The sequence below is a fragment of the Rousettus aegyptiacus genome, unplaced genomic scaffold, assembly GCF_014176215.1.
Source record: "Rousettus aegyptiacus isolate mRouAeg1 unplaced genomic scaffold, mRouAeg1.p scaffold_m13_p_13, whole genome shotgun sequence".
In the NCBI taxonomy this organism is placed as follows: domain Eukaryota; kingdom Metazoa; phylum Chordata; class Mammalia; order Chiroptera; family Pteropodidae; genus Rousettus; species Rousettus aegyptiacus.
This window is the reverse complement of record NW_023416288.1, coordinates 3,254,310-3,280,037: the sequence shown is the minus strand read 5'-3', so window position 1 is coordinate 3,280,037 and position 25,728 is coordinate 3,254,310. Positions and strand designations below refer to the sequence as shown.

Below are 25,728 nucleotides of genomic sequence, written 5' to 3'. Positions count from 1 at the left end.
TGACACAGCAAAAGAAGAAAAGGGAAAGGCAAAAAAGAAATAGACTCATCTTTGCTCTATTTTTTCATTCCCAAAGTTGTAATTAATTATAGTGGAGAAAAATAGAAACATGGAATCAAAAATTAGACAGTTGATTAAAAGGCAGAAAATATTAAAAGAAATTCAGAGGAATTATTTAGGAAGAACAATAGAGTAAGAGTAGTTACAAATATAACAATTAAATCTCAGTTTAGGTTATTTGGAAAAAATAAGATAGTATAGAGGTACTGTGCTTTGTATAATATGTAATGCAATCCTGGGCTGCCTTATACACTTGAGGCTGATGTGTAGGCTTTTAGGAAGCATGTCACCCACTTCTGACATCCAGCTTCTGACACAGCAATTTGCCCAGAGTAGTACCCAATAAAATATTGTCATTCTCCAACATTGAATTGGATGATTATCACAACTACTTTTCCATTATTAGACAATAGTCTAATTTTTTTCTTCCTTTGAAGTTATGTGGTATGTGAAACATTAGGGAGTTTAATTGCTTAAGTATGTTTGAAAACTTGAGACCAGAGTTTAAGAATACAGAATTTGTAGTATACTGGATTTTCAATCTCAACTTCTCTACCTATAAGCTCTAGGACTTTAAACGTGTTATTTAAACCTTCTGGCCCTCAGTCTCCACTTTCATAAACTCATGCTGCTTATAGTCACCTCCCAGGTTGTTGAGGACCTGTATTATCCTGAGTCTAGTATTATCTTGATGCCTCAATAAATAGTGATAATGGATGGGTGGGTGGGTGGATGGATGGATGGATGGATGGATGGCCAAGAAGCAAAACAAAACAGTGAATACCTCAAAAAAGAAATGTGGACTTACAAAACCCAAAATTTAGAATAGAAAGTCCCATGAAGCTGAGAAGCCTCCAGGAAGGCATTCAGCTGACCCTCCCTGCCGACCTAACAGGTACCACCACCTCTCTAATAACTGTGAATAGTTTTAGAAATATTCGAATGGTTTGTTTGGGCTTCTAAAATTTGACTATGGATTAAAAATCTTAAAATGAGCTCTTGAAGAAACCTCTCCAGGCACCTGCGCTGAGGTCTAAACCTTCACACCTCTCTATTGATTAATTGTGTAATTGTGGGCCGTTACAGGTAGGTGGAGTGCTGTGAAGGATGATGGCACTGCTTTGCTTAGAGAGATTGACATTTCATTTTTCCTAACTGACTTTTCAAATAATTCTCTTCCTCCTCCTCCACAGACTATCTGAGAATCCAAATGTTGTGAACTAAACTGTGGCATTAATCATAGCTTCCTCATTCCAGAATTTTTCATATCAGTGTTTCCCCATATTACACTCAGCTCTCACGCTTATGACTGAGAGGTGGAATTGGAGCAATTCACTTGGAAACAAATATGCAGAGAAATGTATTTAATAATCACAGCACTTGTAATAAAGGCTACTCACTTACATGTGGAATCTAAAATAGTCAAACTTGTGACAGAGCAGAATGTTGTTTACCAAGGGCTGGGGATGGAAAAGTGGGGACATGTTGGTCAAAGGGTACAAACTTTTAGTTATAAGATGAATTGTTCTGGAAGCCTAATTGTTCTGGAAGCCTAATTGTTCTGGAAGCCTAAGTGATGATAGTTAATGACAATGTATCACATACTTAAAATCTGCTAAGCGTTCTTACCACACACAACAAAACAATAACGGTGAGATGGTAGATATGTTAATTATCTTGGTTGTGGTAATCATTTTACAATGTATATGTCTATGAAAACGTTATGCTTTACCTAAAATATATACAATTTATATTTGTCAATCATACCTCAGTAAAGTGGGGGTGAGTGGTGGGAAGAGAGTCAATACTAAATGATGTCAGAACCCCAGACATTTTTAAAGCTCAATGCCCAGATGGAGACTCCACAGATCAGCTTAGGGCAAATCTGCTTTTAAAGGATCTTAAACTACGAAGAAGAATTTTAAGAACAAGAAGTCTATCGCCTTGAATCCTAAAACTTCTTTCCTGTGTAATAGTAATCAATGCCTTTTAATTGCTGCTGTCAAAGAAAGAAATCGAGGGGTTAGAAAATAATCATGCTGTTGGAATTACCTCTTCAGAACCAGTAGGATAATGAAAGGACAATGAAAGGTAGTGATAAAGAACAGTCTTTCCCTTCTTGCCTTGTACAACACCACCTTCCACTCATCTTCAGGTCATTTGCCTAAACAACTCCAACTTTTGGACCATGGCTTAATCATTACTTTCTCTGTGAAGTGTCCCCAACCACTCTACCCTCAAACTTAGATTAGAGTTATCAAAGAGAAGTTGTACCAGGCAAGTAAAACAGGCAAGGATAGCTTAATTTGAGACTATTACAATGGGGGGAGAGATTAAACTAACTCTGTTGAAGGGAAAGGCCAGAGAGCTTTTAAACCCTGGGGTGAACGAGTAGAAAAGTACTGGAGGACATGAGAGGGGAGGTTGGTCAATGAAATTAGGCCATCTGTGTTTGCTAATTAGCACTTAAATTAAGCTCCTATATCCCTCACACCCCAGCCTAGCTATAGGGGCACTATCTTGATAATTATACATCAAAAGATGGCTCCCAGTCTTTGAGAAAGACATTTTTGAGACATTTCTTGTACCAGAAAGACATTACTGGCACAAGTCTGGGAGAAGACTTACATCTCAAAAGGGCAGAGAAAATTTACAATTCCAAGTTTTCTAATGTAAATGCTCTAAGAAAATGGAAAGCTGCCTTTCTAAAGTGCAGTCAGGTTGGGGGGAAACTTTAAAGACATCTTGGTCAGGGCCCTCCTGCCTATTATACGCTTTCATAATACTTGTTCCAATTATAATTATTTGTTTGGGCTTCTGAAGGTTAGACTGTGAATTTACAAGCTTAGCAAGAACTCTTGATGAGAGCCCCAAAGGCATTTGTATTGAGTGTAACTGATTTATTTAATATCTGTTCGTTTGGGCAGGGACAATGTCTCTGCGCTTACCACTATGTCCCTAGTACACAGTACCTGGCACTTAGTAGACTTTAATTAAATATTTGTGGGAAAAGTTCTGAAATAACCCAGTTCCTTCATCCTTTAGATTTCTTCTCTGCTTTTTTTTTTCTTTTTCCTTTTTGGTATCATAAGGTTAAAAATCTTTTGCTATTGGGTAAATGGAGGACTTTATTCATTAAGTTATAAATATTTATTACCAAGAGCACAGCACTGTCCTTCCCAAAGACCATGCCTTTTACCTGATTGCTCCTTGATAAGTAAACACAATATACCAAAAGTTTACACACGGAATTCACAAAATATTTGTTTATATGAGCTGACTCAAACTAATTAACTCTAAAAAACGTGGGAAAAACTTTTGTATACCCTCTTCAACTTTACAAAGATGCTTTAAAGAAGATAAATGACATATGTCTCTTTAAAGGGTTATTTGGAAACATTTGTACTAATGTCATTTTTCTTCTCTCAAAAAATACTTCCCCATAGCAAGTAAAAGCATTTACAGTCATTCTTTTTCAGAAAGTCATTGTAGTTTTACAAACATTTTAAATCATTGCTCAAGTCTAGCCTTGGACTAGAATAATGAGTTCTAATAGAAGAATTATACTATTTATAGAACCTAGAACCCAAGCTCCTTTATAAGAATAGTTCCCCTAAATTTAGTGATTCACCTGCCTTCTAAATAAAATAAAGATGATTGTTAACTGAATGTGAAGCCCCATGAAGCGGACTTTATTAACAATGAATCTAGAATTTTAAAACTTTCTTCAGCCACCAAGAATCACTCAGGGTTTTTCATGCATGACATGGAACAGCATTCTTAAATCATAACACGAATTAAAGGCTTTCATTTCTGCCAGGACCATCATGTAGTTACACTGTAAAGACAAGAAAAGCTAACTTATTCCTTTACATATTTACTTGGTTCTTGCCAAAGTTTTAGAGTTGGAAGAGTTTTAATAATGGCATCAATATTGGGGGGGGGGGGGGAGGAGAGTGTTCCCTAGATATAATTCACGTTTTCATAGTGCTAACATATCTGGATATGAGGAGGAAAATCTAACTAATAGCCTTCTGTTTTTTCTAGATGATATCTAATGTCCAGATATTTCCAGATGCCTTAATCACAAAGACACGTAGTTGTGAATAATAATCAGATGAATGTTCTAACTTCATCCAAATATTCTAACTTCAAGTAGCCCCAAAGCTCACTTCACTGTTATTGGCTTTGATGATGACTTCAAGCTGAGACTGTAGATTTTTAGTTTTCCTTAACATATTTATGACATTAGTAATTCCATAGTTTGTTGAAGACAAAATCTAAGCCAGTGTCTGTGTATTTAGGAGAAATTTGCAATCTGTGCACACTAAATCAACTATATTGCTTGCAGCTGACAAGTAACAGAAAATAAACTCAAATATCTTAAGCCTTAAGCTTGAACAATAAGGAATCAAATTATCTCACTAAACAAGAACTCACTGGTGAGGCAGTTCCAGACTAATTGAATCTGCCGCTTACCAATATCATCACTGTCCTTTGTTCTTGTCCTACAGTCAGTCTTCCAGGTGTCTTCCTTGTCCTCAGAACCAAAAGGTAACTTCCCAAGCTCCAGATATTGTGTATTACAGAGAAGGGAAACTTGTTCTACAGGTCTGTTTTTATCAGCCAAGGAATAGACCCTTTCCAGCAATTTTCGTGTTGCATCATATTATTTAATCATCTGGACAGGCCTAAACCAGCCACTTGCAAGAAGAATGAGATCATAAAAGACAGAAAAATTAAGATTTCTCCAAATCATATGCCCCAAAGAAACCAGGTTCTACCCATAAGGACAGAGGGAATGCCTGTTCCTAGACAACTTGCAGGGTATTCTGAAATCTTTAGAGCTCATCCAGTCATTTTTTCATAAGCAGCTATTTTCTCAATGCCTACTTTAGACCCTAAGGATAAAGCAGTAAGGAAAATAGCCCTACTCATATTAAGCAAGTGGTCTAGAGACATAAGATATTTAAAACAAAAAGAAACAAAACCAAAAAGCAAATAGACAAGGAGATAAAAGCTGTGGAGAGGGAAAAGAAAGGTAAAGGGGCAAGGGAGTTACAGCTTCTGAGGGCGGTGTGTGTATATGCATGTGTCAGGGGCGTGAGATGGGGGATAAGGGGTATTGTATGGAGCATTTCGGGAAGACCTCACTGATAAGGTGTGTCATTTGAACAGAGAATTGGGATGTAATTCTGAGTGAAATGAGAAGACATTGGAGGGTTTGAACAAAGGAGTGATGTGATCGGACTTATATTTTTAGAAAATGTAAGGACTGCCACAGGAATACCGTGAGGTAGGAATACCATCGCCATATTCCAGGTGACAGATAATGAAGGCCTGGCCCAAGGTATTAGTGAAGAAGGTGATAAGTGGTAGTATTCTGGATACACTTTTAAGATAGCACAAACAGAATTTGCTGATGGAGACTTAGACATGGTGTGTGAGAAGTAAAGAGCCAAGGATGACTCCAGAGGCTTTGAGCCGCTCAACCAATAAGGGCAGGTTTGCAATGACCACTGGATTTAGCAACATGGATGGAGCTTATCAGTGACCTTGACAAGGACCAGAGTCTTTTTTAGTAGAATGATGGAAAAGGATATCTAATCAGAGTACCTGCCTGTTCTTAAGGAATGGACTTTGAGAATGGCAACTTTTATGTTATGAAAACTTACGGGGTGAAAAGACAAGCCCATCAATAAACACTATGCCCAGAAATGTGTATAGATAAAAATCATGTCTGTCCTGTCAAAATACTTGATGTATGCAGAGACTGACACAAGCAGGCTTGGATCACTGTTCAGTGGTTTAGTAGTGGTGGTAGTTGCTGCTTTAACAGAGGTTCCATTTTTCCAACACCTTTCCCTTAACATTATGAACAATCCCAAAAGTTATTATTTTCTTAAGAGTTACCCGTTTTATTCACCACTATATCCAAGCATCTAGAAGAATGCCTAGCACAAAGTAGGATTTCGATATGTATTTGTTGATTGAATCCATACTTATTTGACAACAGGACTTCAGTCCTTGGTTGTTGATTTTTTCCTGTAATCTCTTTTCATACTAGCTCCATAAAACAACCATTCCTTTTTTTTTTTTTTTAATAGCCAGAGACTTTTTTTCACCCTGGCTGCTTATTATAATGTACAATACACACCACTATAGAGAGTGTGTTTTATAGCCATGAAAAAAAAGTAAGAATAAATTCTATAATGAAGAAAATAGTATCATCAGGGCTTTAATAAACAGATGCTTGATTATCAATAACCTTACTTAATGCTTACTATAGGCATTACGATACCTATTCATACGATTCTTATCCCAGCCCTATGGTGAGGTACTATTATTAGAGCCCCCACTTTATAGATGAGAAGATTGAGGCATAAAGAGGTTAAGTGTCTTGCCCAAAGTTTCATAGTTGGTAAGTGCCAGAACCAGGATTTGAACCCAGGGAGTCTGGCTCTACAATCCATGTTCTTAAAGGTCATGCTCTGCTGCCACTATTTACCTAATTTTAAAGACCGTACCTCTTCCAATTTATTGTATAGCAGGTTCCTCTTATCCACGATTTTGCTTTCCAAGATTCACTTACCTATGGTAAACCACAGTGTGAAAGTATTAAATGGGACATTCCAGAAATAAATAATTTATAAGTCTTATTGCACACCGTCCTGCCAGAGACATGAATCATCCCTCTGTACAGCATCTCCACGCTGTGCATGCTCCCCACTGTTAGTCATTAGTAGCCATCCTGGTTATCAGATTAACTGCCATGGTATCACAGTGCTTGTGTTTAGGTAACCCTCATTTTACTTAATAGTGGCCCCCAAACGCAGGAGTACTGAGTTTGACATACTAAAGAGGAGCCGTAAAGTGCTTCCTTTAAGTGAAAAAGTGTGTATGTATTGTAAAAAACATAGCATACACAGGGCTTGGTACCTTCCATGGTTTCAGGCATCCATCCACTGGGGGTTTTGGAACATATTCCCTGCTAATACGGGGAGTGCTGCTGTACATTATTGTTTGATGACATGTCTTCTCATTTCTTAATGAAAAACTTACATGGGCTATGTCATAGGCCTAAATAACCTAAAGAAACATATATACATATAAAATATATAAATATATGTTAAATAGTTTTTGTTTTCAGGGAGAGAAACTCTGTACTAAGATTCTGAAAGGGAAGAGTAATGGAAAAATTACTAGATTGAGATTATTTGGCTCCCAATGGGAAACTGTAAAATCCAGAAAGGCCACATGACTTAGCCAGTCTCACAGCCCCATAATTGTAGAGCTGGAGTTAGGGTACATATTATCTTGCCAGCTACTTAGCTGAGTTTGGAGGTGATATCTTAATCAAGTTCAGAATGACATGTAATACCCTTTGCATGAACAAAGTAGAATACTAGAATGCAGAGCAGCTGAAAAAAAAAAAAAAACAGGCCTTTTTGTAACTTCTCAATTCATCTTTCTCCTTGTAATTTTTCACTCAGTGATCAAGTAAAATCATTAGTTGTAATTGTATCGGGAGCATTTCTTAGACTTAACACCCTCTCTTTGGACTCCTTGAGAAATGAGACAGCACACCTTGTGTGCTGTGGAGTGTGGGAAATGGGGAAAGCTCTTTAAAACTACGAATTGATTCTTTTAGATATAAGTCACTTTAGTAAGAATAATATATAATTCCTCATATTGTTTCTCATGATATTTATTTCTAATACTAATTTTAGAGCACAATATGGAAAATATCCTACCATTAATTCCATTGCTTTTCTTTATTCTTCCTTTATACATCTGTTATTTTTCACATATTCCTTTTACTGTGACTTGTTTTAAAATGTCTAATATAATGTCAATAGTATTTTATTGTTACATTTCAGCTGTAATTATAGTTTCTTTTTCTTGTTTGAGAATTTTCTTTGCCAGTGCTTGTTATGTTTCTTTTATGAAATTCAATTGAATTTTTTATTAATTTGAATGATTTGGATGAGAGCTATTCTGGTTTAATAGAATGTTAAATATTTATTCTAGTTAGAAGAATATTATATATTTATTAAATCAATATGCTGATATTTCAATTTTCAAATAACTCATATTAAACATACTTAATGCTCATTAATTTATTCTTTAAATCAGAAAACATTTATTACCTGAATCAAGCAGTATTCTAGATACTGGGAACATAACATTGTCATGTCTTTGTTCCCCAAGAAGTTTATGGTCTATTTGGGGAGCTAGACAAGTATCATATAGTATGGCAAGTATCATATAACGAGGGTAAGAACACAGCATTTAGTGGACCTTTAGATAAGCCTGTGACTCAGCCTTAGGGAATTAGAGACTCAGACAAATCTTGTTCACTATAATTTGGTCTTGGGTGATTCAGAGGACACTTTGGGATCTACTAGTGCTTTAGAGTTGTTATTGAAGCAGATATCACTACTGTAGATTTATAAAGGTTTTTGTCAAAAGTTTTAAGTGGAACAATGATGAACAAACCCTATAAAAATATAGAGAGATTATATTACATATTTTTTTGCTTCTACTTCATCTTTGCTTTATTGTCATATTGTACATTTGCTTCCATTTTGACCATTTATCACTGCATGATGGTCTTTGCTTTCTTCCTCCAACTCTGTGATTATATAAATACTTTTGTAAATCGACATTCATTACATTTCTGCAGATCCTCCTTATCAGTGTTAACTCCTTGTCTAAGCTTCCAGAGTGGTCACACAGCAACGCTAGCCAAATAGAAATACTTTTATCTTTAGTGTAACACTTCCCCTCACACCCACCTCGACCCCCGCCCCAGTGATTTCCCACTCTAGGTACATAATGGCCCAGAGCTCTCTAACTCGTCACTGAGAATCTTGAAATGGCAATAATTCTCATGTATAGAAGCCCGGTTTGAGGGTTAACAATGAACAAGAAGGCTAAATGAAGTACTCAACTACTTTTTAGGTAGCCAGAGTACTACTGCAGATAAAGATATCATGAGGTCATGACTGAGGCTGACCTTCAGTGGCCTGAGGTTGGGGAACTGTCTCATTTTCCTCCTCACAGATAAAGCTTTTTCCTCAAGCTTTTACTGTATAAATCTCTACCCTCTTTAGGAAAACCTCTATTGTCTGTTTCCAGGAGTTGGCTTTGTTCAGGCATTTGTCTTGTCCATCTCCTCTTACATAGACAATCTATGGGGAAAAATTAGGACTCCTAAACTATCCTTACTTTTTTTGTGATTCTTTTCTTGTTGCTATCCTGGTTGGGTGTTTTATGCTATCTTATCTCCCAGATCACTAATTCAATCCTCTGCTTCATCTAATCTCTGTTGACTCCCTCTAACGTATTCATTTCAGACTGGTTCTTTTTTGTGTTTTCTATTTCTATTTTTATGTTTCCTTTCTCTTTGTTGAAGTTCTCACTGAGATAATTGAGCATCCTTATAACCAGTATTCTGAACTCTGCATCTAGTAGATTGCTTGTCTCAATTTAATTCCCTTTCATTCTCTTTCTGGAGCTTTGTTCTATTCTTTCATTTGGGACATGTTTCTTTGTGTCCTCATGTTGACTGTTTCCCTGTATTTGTTTCTATTTATTAGATAAATCTGCTATGTCTCCTGGTCTAATAAGAGTGGCCTTAATAGTAGGTATCCTATGAAGACCAGTGACGCAGTCTCCCTGGTCACCTGAGCTGCATGTTCTAGGTGCGTCCCTTGTACTTTCCTGTTGTAGTTGAACCTTGGTTGCTGTTTGCACATCAATGGGAAGGACTGCCCCTCAGGCTGATTGGTTGTGAGGACTGGCCATTTACTGTAGTGGAAGAGATGTTGTGCAGGGGTGGTGTGGCCCTCCATAGCAGGATTCGCTTTTACAGGGCTCAGACACATGCTCAGTCTGCCCTTTGTGTCAGTCATTTGTGGAGGTGGTTCAGTGTTTCCCTGGTGTGGTCTGAAGCTGGCCACTGGGTGTGTTGTTTATGGGATGTCTTGGGAGGGTCTCTTGCTGGTGAAGGTCAGCTGCTGACTGCCCCTGCCAGGGACTACTTGGTTAAAGCTAAATAGTGATCTGCAGATGGTTGCCACTTGTGCCAGGCTTGGAGCTGCTTAGCAAGAGGTACAGGCCATGCCAAGTCCAGATGCTGCTTGTTTGGAGTTTGTGAACCTTTGAGTGATTTTAGGAAAGTCCTCAGCATGAGCCAAGATGGGTTATTATAAGGAAAAGCCACTGGAAGAGGCTTGGATGGGCTCATAAGTTGGGCAGGGCAGAGTCTTGGGGGAATCACTAGCATGAGACAAACGATGTTAGCCAGGTTGATGGATACTCAGATATGGATGGCACCCTGCCTGTGTCTGTATGCTGAGTATGGGGAGGGCTCAACAAAGGAACAATAGCTTCTGCCCACACTTCTGTCTGAAAGAAAGCTGCCTTTTCCCGGAAGCTAGACAATTCATTTCCTCCCCTTATGTCCCTGGTGCCTTTTGAGCTGCTTCCCCCTTGCTGGAGCTCAGAGTAATTGAGTTCATCAGAGAATAAGTTTGTGTGTGGGCCCTTTACGAGGACTGCCTTTCGTCTCACTCAGCCACAATCTCCACTGATTTTCATAGCCAAAAGTTATGGGAACTTCTTTTCCCAGCCCTGGAGCCCTGGACTGGGGATCCTGGTATTGGGCCGGGACCCCTCGCTCCTCAGAAGTGACCTCGACAACCAAGATATCGTCCCAATGTTTAGCTGCCACACATGGGTTTGGGACCAGCCCATTCACATCTCTACTCTGTCAGTCTTGAGGTGGCTTCTCATATATGTCCTCAGTTATAGGACTTCTGTTCAGCTAGACTTTAGGTGATTCTCAGTGATGGTTGTTCTGTAGTTTAGTTCTAATATTGATGTGGTCACAATAGGAGGCAAGCTCAGTGTTTACCTACTCGGCCTTCTTGACGATCTCAGTCAGGTTTTTTCTCTCTTGACGGATTAGTAGAAAACTCTAATATTTTATGTGAGAGGTTGCACTGAAAGAATTTCCCACTCCAGAAACAAGCGTGCTCATGTTTTTGTGTGTGACCTTTCCTAAAAGCCCAATGCTAATATGTAATCTCCCAGAGTTAACACATTTGCAAACGGAATTATTGCCCACGCTAGCAAACACATATTGAAAGAAGCAGCTGCTAACCAAGAATGAATAACAAAAACCACTGAAGAGTGAGCTGAGCAAGAGGGGGGCCGAAAACTTCTAAACAGAGGTGCTTACATTGACACCTTTCCCTCCATGGAGCTGGGAGATCATTTTATCTTATTGTCATCTGTAAAGATAATGACATACTAAGGAATTGTTATCTCTCTCACAAGGGAGTCGTAACTGGCTTTTTAATTGCATCTGTAAATAGGGAAAAGATGGCAGCATGTGCATTAAGACTTCAGTCCTCTCCTTTTATCATAGAATTGTTGAAAGTAGGAAGGGCAGGAAGAACCCTTACATTAATAAATAGAGATTACAAAACTTTATAGTAACTTTGAGTTCTAGGTTTCCAATTTTTTTTTAAAAAAGATAGGCCTCTTATGCTCAATCTTCTGGTCTTTTAGTAACCTACATTGACACAAAAAAACATCATTTTCTACTCACCCAAAAAAAAAGTACTCTTTTTCACCGCAGAAGGCAAAGCATACGTGTTCATTAAATTCCCTTGATTTCTACTTATTGTACTATGAACAGTGAATCTTCCAGGGTGTAGTAGATTGTGTTTCCAAAAATGACTGCAACAACATCTCCCTCCCATCACAGCTTTATGGAGATGTAATTCACATAACATTAAATCCATCTGTCCAAAGTGCACAGTCCAATGGTTTTTAGTTACTCACAAGTTGTACAACCATCAACGATAATTGATTTTAGAACATTTTCATTACCTTCCCCCAAAACTTCCTATTAGCAATCGCTCTCTCTTTCCCATCCATCCTTTCTACCCTACAGCCCTAGGCAACCACTAATCTCCTTTTCGTCTCTATAAATTTTCCTATTCTGGACATTTCATATAAATGGAATCATACAGTATATGATCTTTAGTGACCAACTTCTTAACATAATATTTTAAAAGATCATCTATGTTATTGCATGCATCATTACTTTATTCTTTTTTATTGCCAAATAATATTCCATTGAATGAACATATCACCTTTTATGAATGGTTATGGGCATTTGGGTAATTTCCACTTTTTTTGCTATTATGAATAATGCTACTTAGAACAGTCATTGACAAGTTTTTATGTAGACATATGTTTTCATTTCTCTTTAGCACATACATAGGAGTGGAATTGCTGGACTATATGGTTACTTTTATATGTAACCGTTGGAAAAATGACCAGACCGTTTACAAAGCAAGTATGCTATTTTACATTCCCATCAGCAGTGAATAAGGGTTCTGATTTTTTCCGCATCCTCACCACTTGTTATTTGTCTTTTTATTATAATCATCCTAGTGGGCGTGAGGTGTTCTCTCATTGTAGTTTTTATTTGCATTTCCTTGATGGCTAATGATGCTGAGCTTCTTTCCATGTGTTTATTGGCTCTTTATACATGTTATTTGGAGAAACGCCTATTTAAATTCTTTGCCCATTTTTTAATTGGGTCATTCATTTTTTTGTTATTAAGTAGTAAGAATTCTTTATACAGTCTAGATATAAATCAGATATATGCCTAGCAAATATTTTCTTCTCCCACATGCTCTTTTGCAATGTGATTTTGACCTTTTTCTTTCAATCTGGGCTGGACTCTTTCACCCAGACTCATTTGACCAAGAGTATGTTGCAAGAGTGACTCTGAGTAACCTCTGAGTCTGTATTTTAAGAGATTTTCAGGTTATGCCTTTAAATATAGAAAAATTTCTTCTTGGACCTAGCAGCCAGGCTGCGAGAAAGCCCAAACAGCCATGTGGAGAGCTCCACATGAAGGGAAACTGAAGCCGAAGCCAGCATGAACTGCCAGCCATGTGAGTGTAGACCTTCCAGGTATTCCAGCACCCCAGTCAATGCCACATGAAGCAGAACATCACAGATGTGCCCTGCATCAATTTCTTATCAGAATCATGAGAAAATAAAATGGTGTTTTTAAGCCACTAAATTTTCAGTTAGTTTGTTTCACAAAATTAACTGATACACTGGGAAAGCGACTATTTGTGTCTAGTTCAGAAATTAAAGGTTATATCTAATGAAGAAACTTGCTATAGAAGAGATGATGTTTTTTGGTGTTATAATTAGAATCCTAAGTCTTGAATATTGTGGATGTTAGGAGATTTTCCAGTTGTTCAGGCAGTAGTGACCTCTCAAATGCTACATCACTTCAAATTTAAACCAAATATCCAGAGACTTTTACACACATCTAAAAGTAGAACCATCCACCTTTTAAAACAATTCAGGGTAGAGTTTGTGGAGCTGCAGCTATGCTCAGCCATCCAGCTTCTAGCTAAGAAGCCAATATTGGGAATCAGAGACCTCCTGTAATTAACTCCTGTAGTATGTAGATAAAGGAGGACCTGCTGAAAACCAGGAACTCCTTTGGAATTTCAACTGTTCTAATAGTCACTCAGAGACAAGGCACTTCATCTTAGAATCATCTTCCTCTGGAGATCCAGAATCCCATAGGGGATTCGTGGGGAAGGAGGGCGAGAAAGGATGATGAGCCCAGTGAATGGGCCTTCTCATCACCATCCCTTCAGCCAAAGCAGCTTTGCTCTTTTGTGACTTAAATATTGGAATTTTGAATTATAATAATTATTATTATGAAGAAAAAGAGAGATGGATTAATGGATGGAAGGAAGGAGAAAGAATAATATTCTTTGAGAGACCATTTAGCAGTATCTCTTCAACTCAAAAAAAAATCGAAGCATTGAAAAAAGTGGCAGGTTGAGATTTATAGATAATAAGCATTGTGTTTTACCTCCTTAAAGACTATGAAGAGTTAAAAAGTCATCTTCATTTTTCCCACAATTGTTTAGGTGGCACCTACCTGTAAATTATATGTAGAGAGCCTTTCTTCTTTTTTTTTTAAAAACATCTTCACAAATCACATATAGCCAGATGACTATTCACTAAGATGGTCCTTGCATCTTACTAACATGGAGAGTGTTAACACTCTGGAGAATGTTAAGTATCATGCAGTTATTTAAAAATACTAATTACATTGAATAAATTGTCCTCCTTCACCATGCAAAATGTCTGCAAAGAAGGCGACCATTCTATATTAATTATGACATCTATTTGAAAATAATGCCTGTAATTGCATTTAGTATTTTGGAGCCTATTACAGAAAACAGTCAGCTTAGACAACAAACTTACAATTTTGCCTTTTTGTTCTATAAGCAAAGTGCTGCTCATCTCAGTTCCACGATATGTGAGACCCAAATCCTCCCATTCGTGAGCCAGGCAGCAATAATAAGCATGGCATTTCTATCAAAGAGTGAAGTAACACTTAGCATTTTCTATCTTCAAAGTGTCTAGTACATGTCCCTTAATTTTTTACCCTATTATCTCATCCATAAAGGAAGAATAAGATCATGTTATCATTTTTATAATTGGTCTCTCTGTTGAGACTGATATCACCAATCATTTGCAATGTGAACATCCACCTCCCTTGCTCATTGGCTGTCCTCTACTTTCAAATTACAAACAACTTGCAGTCTTTAAGTGGTCTCTAGCGCATCTAAACTTGGACTTCAAAAGGAAATTTTTACCAATTTGCAACTCTACCCTGGAGTCTTTCATGAACCAAATGTGACTTTACCAACCAAATACAATCACAGTTACCCACACAAAGATCTCAGGGTTTAAAATGTTTACATGGTACTCACATCATGACACTTTATCAAAATTTCCAAAATAATATCCTGGGCAGCCAGCTGTCATCTTCCCTCCATGGCCCTACAGAGGCAATTTGTTTGACAGGCCTTAATAAGCTCCACTCTCACACTTAGCATATATTCAATGAGAATAAACAGCACAATGTACTGTAGTCATTCCTTTAATATAAATAAGACAGTAACATTGTAGGAAAAACACCCACCAAGCCCATGTAATTTTTTCCCTTTAATCACAGTATGCACTATCTCCAGCACCTCACATTTTAAATATGAGTGCCTGCTCCTCGCACAACTGCTTTCCAGAGTGGGCGGTGTTGTGTGACTCATTATCAACCCCAAAGGCACTTAGAACTCTGGTTATCAGACTTTCTGCTGCTAGAGTCCAACTGTTCACAGTATAAGTGTTAATATCAGAGGCAGAAGGTTTTAGACTTGCATTCTATTTTTTTAGTTTCCCAAATAGAAATCTACAATAAACTGAATTGCTCTGGATTTCATAATATCCTTTCTTTGTTCTCTTATTTAAGCACTATAAAATACTTACCTCCCCTCCATCCTTCACTTCTATGGCCCCCATTGTAGTGACCTGTTGTCTCCAATCTAGTATACAAATCTGTGTAATTTAGGATTTTTGACACATGGGTGCTGAACATTATGAGAATACAAAAGGATTTTAGATATTATAAAGTACTGGTATGCCTTGGCTGAAAACATCCAGAAACTAAATTATTTAATTGACGGAACACCCTTTCTGCTGTTTTTGTAACCAAATTATGGGGTGTATGTTGTTCTGGTGATGGAAGGTAAATCTTCAGAAGGAACTAGAAGAAGACATATTTGGGGTGATCAGTCTTACCCACAAAATTAGGTCTCTTCCTGGGCGATTCTTCCAATGCAAAGACCTTCTGACTTTTGCTAGCCCCCATGAAGATACCGTCCTTTTCATTATTTGTACTGAATGATCTTTTGAACAACAAGCAAGGATGAGTTCAGCACCTAAGGCAGTTCCTTGCATAGTGTAAATGCTCTGTATTGAGAATCTGAGATTAGAACTCTGATTTCTGAAATTTGATCTATGATTAAACTGCCAGACTATACTGACTCTAAGGCAGAATCCAAAGAAAGCACTTTTGATTTATTATGTGGTATTATAGAGAGTTATTGAAAAATCTAATAGTCTCCTCTGCATTTAACTGCTGCTTTTGCAATAAAGAATATTGGGAAATAACTGTAACCATGAAATATCTAAACCAGGTGTCTATAATCCATTAAAGGTATTACATTTATGACCTTTTTCATCCTGAATCATCAGGGTAATCAGGGTTTCTAACAAGGGTGCTGTGCCCACAGGTAACTCTTGAATGCCTTGGATGGAAGGGCATAAAGAGCAGACAGAGGAAAGCACAAGTGTGAGGTGTATGACAGTACTAGCTGTGACAGTAATAGCTGTTGTTCTTTGTCCATTGACAATTAGATACACATGGCCCACTCCTGTTTTACATCAATGTTGGTAATTGTGCATGGGTGTGGAATTTCACTAAAGGTAATATATTAGGTAATTACCAAGCAAGTCTGAGATAGAATTGTACTTAATTGCTGAAGCTACTACCCTAGACTGAGCCTTCCCTAAAACACTGCTGTATTCAGCTAAGATAAAGCACTAGAAATCAAAATACAGCACTTCCCTGGTATACATAATCCCCAGAAACTGACAAATCAAGATGCAGAATTTGACAAGCAACAAAAATCAAATGCTCAATGATTTTTTAAATCTGATGATTTACCAATGAGCCTTTTATATTTACAACATATCTCTTGGGGAGATATCAGTGATGACATAAATAATATTTACTTTTAGACTGCCTCTGTTGTTGGAATACTAAATTTGGTTAACAGATCTTCCCTAGTGGTCTTATCGGGTGGAAATTGCCAAGGATCTCACTGCATGTGCATAAGTACTAAATTATTACAACTAGAAGCAGTGTTTTGTGATCATTGGAAATAAGTGGCAGTGTATGTGGGGAGGGAAGGAGGGAGGAAGGGAGAGAGGGAGAAAGAGAGAGAGAGAGAGAGAGAGAGAGAGAGAGAGAGATTGAGATTGATTCATATTACTGAGACTCCCTAGAGATAAATTTGGCTTTTCCAGTTAAAATTAAATGTACCATTTTTATAGGATTTTTCTATGTAATGTTAACTAAAGGTTAGTTCTTTTTAAGAACTGACCCCGAGTCTAGACTCATTGATAAGTAGTGGTGCCTTTGGACATTTAGGCCATAATTTGAGGAAGCCACACCTGAAGTGGGAATGTTTCTTGGTATAAGATATGAAACAGGCTTCTCAAATCCAGGGGGTTGATGACTGTCCTCAGTACTGGTCATATCAACATTAGCTTAAGTATTTTGGAAACGTTCTTTACCTAAGTGTCTGGGGATAATGTTAAATAAAATACTCTTTTGTCTTCTGTCAAATAAATTTTGTTCAGGCTTTATTTCTTTTGTGTTTCATTGTGATGCTACCACCAAAAATATCTTATATCTTTTACTAGCTGATGACCAGAAACATCCTCCCCTTTAGTCTCATTGTTCTTTCTTCTGACATATTAGACCTGTCTCACTTGCTGCTCTTTGTATTATTCATAGAAAGATGCTGCTGACATCACTGATGCCTATGTGCTTTTGCATGGTGATAAAGACTGATGAGGGATCATCGGCTCCCTACTCATTGCACATCATCTAGAAAGTAAGCTGCTGGCTTAGTCACTGTTCACAGATGTGCTTTGTTACTCCCTAGAATTTGTATTCCCACAGGTCAGAATTATTTACTTTGTCTCTGAGGGCCACAAGGCAGGTTGATTAGTTTGCTGCTTCTGGAGTATTTATAGTGTAGGAAGCAGGATCTTAGGTCTTCCTCAGGAAATCACCATGTTTATTTTGCCTGCCCTTCCCATCTCACATGGAAGCTGGTTAGTAGGCCTTCTGATATCTATCATTTGTACATTTACAACCCTACACAGCTGATACACTCTAAGCCTGGCTTTAGTGCTGATGGGGTGGCTGTGTTCCAGCTCACTTCCTGTGACTCAGACTTGCCAATTGACACATAAAAGGTATTGAGTAAACTATTTAAAAAGCTACTTATAGTAGCTATAGCCAGTCTTTATCCCAACCAAACTGGCCCTTAAATATCATCCCTGCTCTGTAATCATTAGCAATCTCTTCAGCTTGACAGTGTTGATGCCACATTAGATGGGATTCACTTCTGACCACAACTCTTAAATAGGAAATGTATAAACTGGACTGTGTGCATTTTTAAATGTCACTTATGCCTCAAAGCTATGGATACTTCTTTGTGCATTTTTTTTCTGAAAGAGTTGTCAGCATATTATTTGTCAAAGAACTGACAAAGACTGAAGGTTCTAGCTATCCCTAGTCATTCAGTTAGCTCAGACTAAGTAAGAAGGCTCCAGTGAGCATGGTACTAGATCCCTCAAGGAAGACATACAGAAGAAAGGGAAGACAAAGTCTCTGTTTTGGTGGAGTTTGTAATTTACCGTCAAAGTCAAAACAGACTTATAAAAGAGATTTTAAACATTTAAAATGTGTATTTTATATTGCACATGTTAACCAAGGCCACAGAGGTGCCAAGGGCAGATGTAGGACAAATGAGCGAATAGTATATGATAAGGTTCATTTAGAAAGATTTTGTTAGAGGAATTGAATGGTATGTCAAGTTTATAAGGCAATAGGATTGATTCAGAGGAGGAAAACAAGCATTCAAGAAAGAACTAATCACATGTAAAGAAGGTACAGATGTTTGTGAGAATGTAGGTCATCTTGTGGAAGGTGGCATGCAGATTTGTCTAGATTAGAGAGTGCTGGCAGGAGGAAGATGAAAACTGGGCTTTCTAAGATGGCAGAGCAAGATGGAGACTATCAATGGGAAGCCAAGAACACCAAGCACAGGAGCTCAATCTAGTAACTCATCACTAGATGATTCAAGGCAAGGGACAGCTCTACTGTTTTGTTTTACATTTGCCAGGAGTTATGGAGTTATTTACTTACCTGATCCTTACAAGTTGGAACCAGTTCTTTCTCATGGCCCTTGTATATAGTCAAGGTCCAATTATGAGAGAAAAACCACATAGTAGCTCAAACTGGAAAAGTTAAATATAAAGAATTATTATTTATAACAGGGGAATGGAACGACAAGAGATTTATTAGTGAAAAAAAGTAAAGAGCTCAAAAGAAGATAAGAAAATCAGATATAAAGTAGCCACTGCCCTGAGAGGTTAGAGTATCCAAGGAAAAGCCTCCCTCCCCCCTCTCTCCCACCTCAGGACTGAGATCCAGGACTTAGTGGAGAAGAAAGAACTGTAACTCACTGAATAGCAGAAAAGTAATTGTGGTGCTGCAATGGTGGAACTTGCTGGAAATCTGCCCTCAGGTGCCAGGAAGTGTCTCATCTCCTACAATATCTCTGTAACGCCCTTTACTGACAAAGCTTAACATAATATTAGCTGACAGAGGAAAAGTATTTAAAAGGCTCAGCTCAATTTTTGGTAAAGTATGATTTGCACCTCAGGTAATAAATTAATAACTGAAATACTCTTCTCATTTCAAATATAAAACCATGTCGAATATGCTTTTAAAACTAGTCACCTGTGTCCCACCTACCCACCCAACTCTACTTTTTCCAGAGATCGCAATTGGTCCTTGGAGGGAGCATGACCCATGATTGAAAATCAGTGGTCTAAACTAACATGATTATATTCATTCAGTAGGGCTACCAATCACCTCTACATGCAAAGGATGGAGGAAGAATGGTTTCATCAGTCTTTGTGAAAAAGTCCTGGGTTGGGAAGTGGGAAGGGGGCAGGGTAGGGGGGTAGTTTGTTGTAAATACACTGTGGGCTCACAATTTGATATGATCTCTAAAAAAATAAAAATAAACACACACAAATATAATCTTAAGATGCACTAATGGGGTTCAGAACAAGAGATATACTGGCCTAGTTTTTATCTGCAGAGCTTTTCCTATGGTCTAAATATTGCTTTCAATTCTAGGCACCTTCTTTTAAAGATAATGAACTACATACAGTACTTTCAAAACAGTGTGATGAAGAAGCTGAGGACAGTTAGAGAACCTAAGGATATTAGCCTAAGAAAAAGAAGTCACAGGCAAGACATGGTTACAACCTTTATAAGTACTTTCATATCAGAAAACAATTTTAACTTATTCATCATTGTGCCAGAGAGCAGAAGAGGAATCATCAGGAATATGTTATGGGATGGAACTTGAGATTCAATCTAGGAATGACTTTCTCAACATTAGCAGTATTGAGAAAGGTCAGGGACTGCTTTCAGAGGTAATGAGTCTCTTCTCTTTGGATAGAGGTAGGACAAATTTCTCTGGTCCTTTATAAAATTCTATGAACAGGCCAAGGCAGTCCTACTTATCCTAATATTCCTTCAAAAAGACAGGTTCAACCCTCATGTTTAACACATCCACTAAGTTGAGATGTGATAAAGTCACATCTCTTTGAGGAAGAAAATAAAGAAGAGACCTCTAAAATCAGGTTTTCATATATTGGCAGCAGTAAGACTTGAATCATCCCAGGCCTAGAGACCCAAGTAGTTAAATTCCTGCACATAATTAAGTTGCGTAGTACCATTACTAATACTACTGTTTGATTGTACTTTTCAGGGTATAGACATTATTATTATTATAATAAATAAAAAGGATTTGATGGTTCATTTTAAACTGTTATGTAAATTCTTAGTGGAAAGATTATTACAGTCCTATAACATGAAGCAATTTCTAATACATAATTATTATGCAATAACCTGATTGCATTTTAAAAGGTGAACAATGACTATCTTATAAACGTTTCCTTAGAAACTTGATAAATCTCTCTAGCTTTCCATACAGATAAACTTTTTAAATTGTCAGGATTGTATACATTCAGGGCACTGGGTTAGGTGTTAGATGATAAAGGTATAGATATGGAAACTATGACTATTTTGCAAGTAATTAGATAGTAACGCTTTGAGCACCTCAGATAAGTATTATCTCAATAAGTACCAAGGATGAAGATGATGATAACAATGATGATAATGTAGTCCAGAGACCAGTTTTAGTGCTGAGAGACTTCTGAAACATTCCCAACCCTGGCTAAGGCTTCTGTTTTGGTCATCTGTAAGTCATTCAGTTTTTCAATGTAAGATACTCTCTGGAAAACATCAGTCAATCTTGAGTGATAGTTAAACATTTGGAAGCAAAATTTAGTAATTTGTCTTCCATTCTGAATTTATAGATTATATTCAACATATATCAATTTCAAGGGAAAGAACATTCATTCTAGTCTGCAAATAATAACTGAGCACCTGCCTTGGGACAGGCATTTTATTTGTTTGTTTCTACTCAAGTTACTGGAAAAAACACTGGTAAACCTCAGGCAACCATAACCTAGGACTAAACGAGTTTACCTGTGGCCTTCTCATAGAGTGATGACTATAAGTGGCCTCTGTCCCCCATCGATTTGGCTCAATGTATAGCCATAATGAACCAGGAATATTTTTGTTTCTGTGAGGATAGAAACCACCTGAGATCACCATCTTTTAGAACTTTTTTCCTAAAGCTTGCTATTAGACAGAATGGCCACTTGTTCATTATAATATAGTAATAAGGGATCGTTTTCTCAACATGTACAATTTGTTATTATGTTGTATAATGACATTAGTGGAGGCTATCTATCTTTTTAATCTGTCCTGGATGTAAAAGTTCTCACATGGGAAGAATTTGCCATCTGTAAATATTCACCTTTATTAAAGTAACTAGTAAGGTTGCCTCCATTTAGCTGATTTATTTCAATTTGAGGTATCCATTTTTTTCTGCCTAACAATCATCCATCCATTTTTCTGGCACTAACTTTGTGGGCCCACTCACTTATGAAACACAGCAGCTGGTGTTGAATTTAAAGATTACTTTGGTAGTGTCAATCACTCCTCACTATTCACCTATACAGTTCAGTGATTCTAATACAGCACTGGTTAAGTACCACTATTATCCTAAACTTTCATAAGGATATACAATAAATATCTTTGTTTCCTCACTGATGTCTTTTTCATTTTCTGCAGCAGATATGTAAAGTACAATGACTAATAAACCTTTTTTCATAAAATATATGGTCAACTATGTGTATTAGTCAGCTTGAGCTTCCATAACAAATGTTGTAGCTACTGGCCCCCTAAAGACACACCGACCACCAGAACTCAGTGACTTACAGGGAACACACTCTTTATTCAGCCAGCTGGGTCTGCCAGGGGTACGCAGATCCCATATTAAGCAGCCTCAAAATGTAGAGGTACAGGGTTTTTAAGCCCTAAATTCCATTCTTCATTCTGTCTGAACACTGTAAGGTTCAGCGGCTCGACAGAGTCTGACTCATGATTAACAGGTGTCCTTTATTGAAAGGCAAGCGGTCCTGGGCGAGGTTCTCTGGTGCTAAGGAAAGGGGCCAGAGAAGTCGCACCTGGGCAGGGTAGGGGCAGGGTTTTAAGGGTCATGTCCAGGAAGGGGAAGATTCAAAAAAGGCAAAAGCATAGCGTGGGGCTCTTTCATTGGTACAGCCTTGTGGCACCACAGCGTGGGGCTCTTTCATTGGTGCAGCAGTGTGGCTCCATGAGTATAGTCCTGGCACCCACGGATTGGTCCATGGGCCTCAAGTGGCTAGCAGGCAGGAGCTAGGAGCGGGGACCTGGCCCTGGGGCCTTTTCCAGGATGCTGGCCTTACAAACACAAAGGTCTATTTTTCTTCTATTCACTACCTGTCAACCCACAGGTCAGGTGCATAAATGGGGTTACAGAAGCAGAAAGCTTGTTTAGAATGTTATGTACCTATAATCAAAGCCCTATGTTCCCATAGCGATAGTCAAACAGTAATTTCCAGTAAGAGTCATTTATTTCAGCCACCACACAAATACCATTGATTCGATGACCTAAACAACAGAAATTTATTTTCTCGTTCTGGAAGCTGGAAGTCTGAGATCAGGGTGCCAGCATGGTTGGACTTGGCTCCTGATCAGGGTTCTCTTCCTGGATCGTAGATAGGCCTCACAGCTGTGTCCTCACAAGGTGGAGATAGAGAGCTCTAATGTCTTTCCTCTTATAAACTCACCAGCCTTATTGGATTAAGGCCCTGCCCTTATGACCTCATTTAACTTTTATCACCTCCTCATAATCCATATCACCATATATGGTCACTCTGGGGTCTAAGACTTCAACATCGGAACAGTGGGAGGGACATGATTCAATACATAGAACTATGTCTTCAGGATTTCTAAACTACTAGCTAGAGTGCCAGGGAATATGCTAAAAACTTTACACATTTTCATTTAATCCTTACTAAAATTTTGACTTTAGTAGTAATATAGCAAATTTAAGGTCAATGAGGTTAAGCAAATTTCCAAGATGAGAAAACTATAAAAACTCAGAACTCAGATTCAAACCCAGGCCCATCTAACCTCAGAGCCTAGGCTCTTTCCAGTTATACCATGTTGCCTTAGAAAATATTTTATCAATATTTTGTCAGTTCATATATCATGAGCAAATAACTTGTTAGACTAACATTTTATTCAATAAGTTGAACAGTTATTTTGCCACCTGGATACAGAATATTCGAGGAAGTGTATGCTCTTGTCTTTTTATCCTATAACTTATGATACTTCTCTGGGGAAAAAAATGCTAAGGCAACAGAGAGAACAAAAGCAAAAGTACAAACTCTCTCTTGATTAAACAAAGAGATATATACCATCCCAAATTACAATATGTGAAAAGAAAAAGCAAGTAGAAGAATGGTAAATGACTTATCCAAAAAGACTAAAGATAATCCTATGTACCACAGGCAAGGGAAGAAGGGAGATGACAAGCAAGTCCAAGTTTTCTTCTGTGGGCCTCTTAAAAAGTCTTAGAAATTTGAGAGATTGAGCACCACAGGAGGAGGAAGGCTGTGGCTAAAAAAAGAGAAAGGTATTTGAAAGACTATGTAAGGAGTAAATAGAATCCCTCAGAATTTTACCTCTATTCCATGTAATCTTGAGACAGATCTTCCCCCTACTTTCATGTAAAATAGAGGTTTATTCCCTGAAAAAAAAGTGAGTCAGGTAAGTTCTGGACTCAAGGACACCAGATGCCAAGGAGGAAAGTGTATTAGAATTTAAATGGAGGGATTAAATCTAAGTCTGTCCCTTTCCCTGCTCTAGTATGCTAGAGATCAAATCTCCAAGCAAAAGATTGTAGTATACTTCTCTGAAGAAACTGAACCACACCAAAGAACTATAGATCCTGACATTCGGATATTCCTCTCAAAATGACAGCTTGCCATCCAGTTGCCCTACAGTAAAGCCCTTTAGTATACCATTTCTGCCTATACATCGGACTTCCGATCATCTTTTTGATGTCTCACTTGGATAAATAAGTGGGCAGAAAAGGATCAGGTGGCATTTGAATAATATGAAATACAAAAATTAAAACAAATAAACAGACAGAAAAACTGAGCCCAGGGGGGAAAAGAAATAGTACAAAACAGAACAGAGTCAAATGTCAAAGAAACTATAATCAAAATGCTCAGAAAGCTAAGAGAAGAAAAACAAAACAAGAATAAGATGCTATGTAAAAAAAAAAAAAAAAAAAAAAGGAATAATTAAATACTAAGAAAGAACAGTTGCAAATTTTAAATAGTGTAGCCAAATAATTTTTTTCAATGGAAGCCTCTCCAAGAAAAAAGAGACAGAAAATATGGGAGTTAGGTGAGGTAAGAAAATTGAGTATTAATTCAGGACACCCAACATCTAATTAAGAGGAGTTATAGAAAGAGAGAACTTAAAAGACAGTTAGGAAGAAATTTTTAAAGATATGAAACAGAATTTCCTAAGACAGGGTGATATTAATTTATAGTTTGAAAAGACTACCAAGTACACAGTTAATGAATGAAGACAAGTATACTAGTATACTCCAAGGTACATCTGTAAGGTCCCGCTGCTCAACAGACAGAGTCTGACTCATGATTAACAGGTGTCCTTTATTGAAAGGCAAGTGGTCCGGAGGAAAGGGGCCAGAGAAGTCGCACCTGGGCAGGGTCGGGGCAGGGTTTTAAGGGTCTTGTCCAGGAAGGGGAAGATTCAAAAAAGGCAAAAGCACAGCATGGGGCTCTTTCATAGGTGCAGCGATGTGGCGCCACTGTGTAGTCCTGGCACCTGCGGATCGGTCCATGGGCCTCAGGTGGCTAGCGGGCGGGAGCTAGGGGCGGGGACCTGCCCCTAGGCAAGGCTTGGGGCCTTTTCTGGGAGCGCTGGCCTTACAACATCATAATGAAATTTTAGAATGGAGAGAAAGAGAAGATGCGAGAAAGCTTCTGAAGAAGACAAATGGACAAAATGTAAAGGAAGTGGAATAAAAGTATTGGAATTCTCATGAGAAATAATAGAAGACAATAGAGCAATAACTTCAAGATATTGAAAGAAAATGATCTTTAACCAAGAATACTATGCCCAGCCAGACTATCGTGTAAACAAGAAAGTAAAAAGAAGACATTGTCAGCCATGCAAGCACATGAAAAATATTTCTCTTTGCACCATTACTCAAGAAGTTACTGAAGAATGTGTTCCACAGAACCAAAGAGAGTGAACTAAGAAAGAGGAAGGCAAGTAGAGATCCAATACAGGAAAGAAACAAAGGAAGCCTCTGGTATGAGAGTGACAGCATGACAGCTCAGCTCTAGGTCAAAGCACAGTCAGTCAAGATGGTAGCAGAAAAATAAAGG

The 25,728-nt window shown here is 37.9% G+C and overlaps 1 protein-coding gene across 6 annotated transcripts in view; it reads left to right on the top strand.

Moving 5' to 3' along the window:
* The window catches only part of LHFPL3 (LHFPL tetraspan subfamily member 3), a 490,487-nt gene that overhangs the window by 234,613 nt on the left and 230,146 nt on the right, over positions 1-25,728 (top strand). The gene's annotated exons all lie outside the window — the stretch shown is intronic.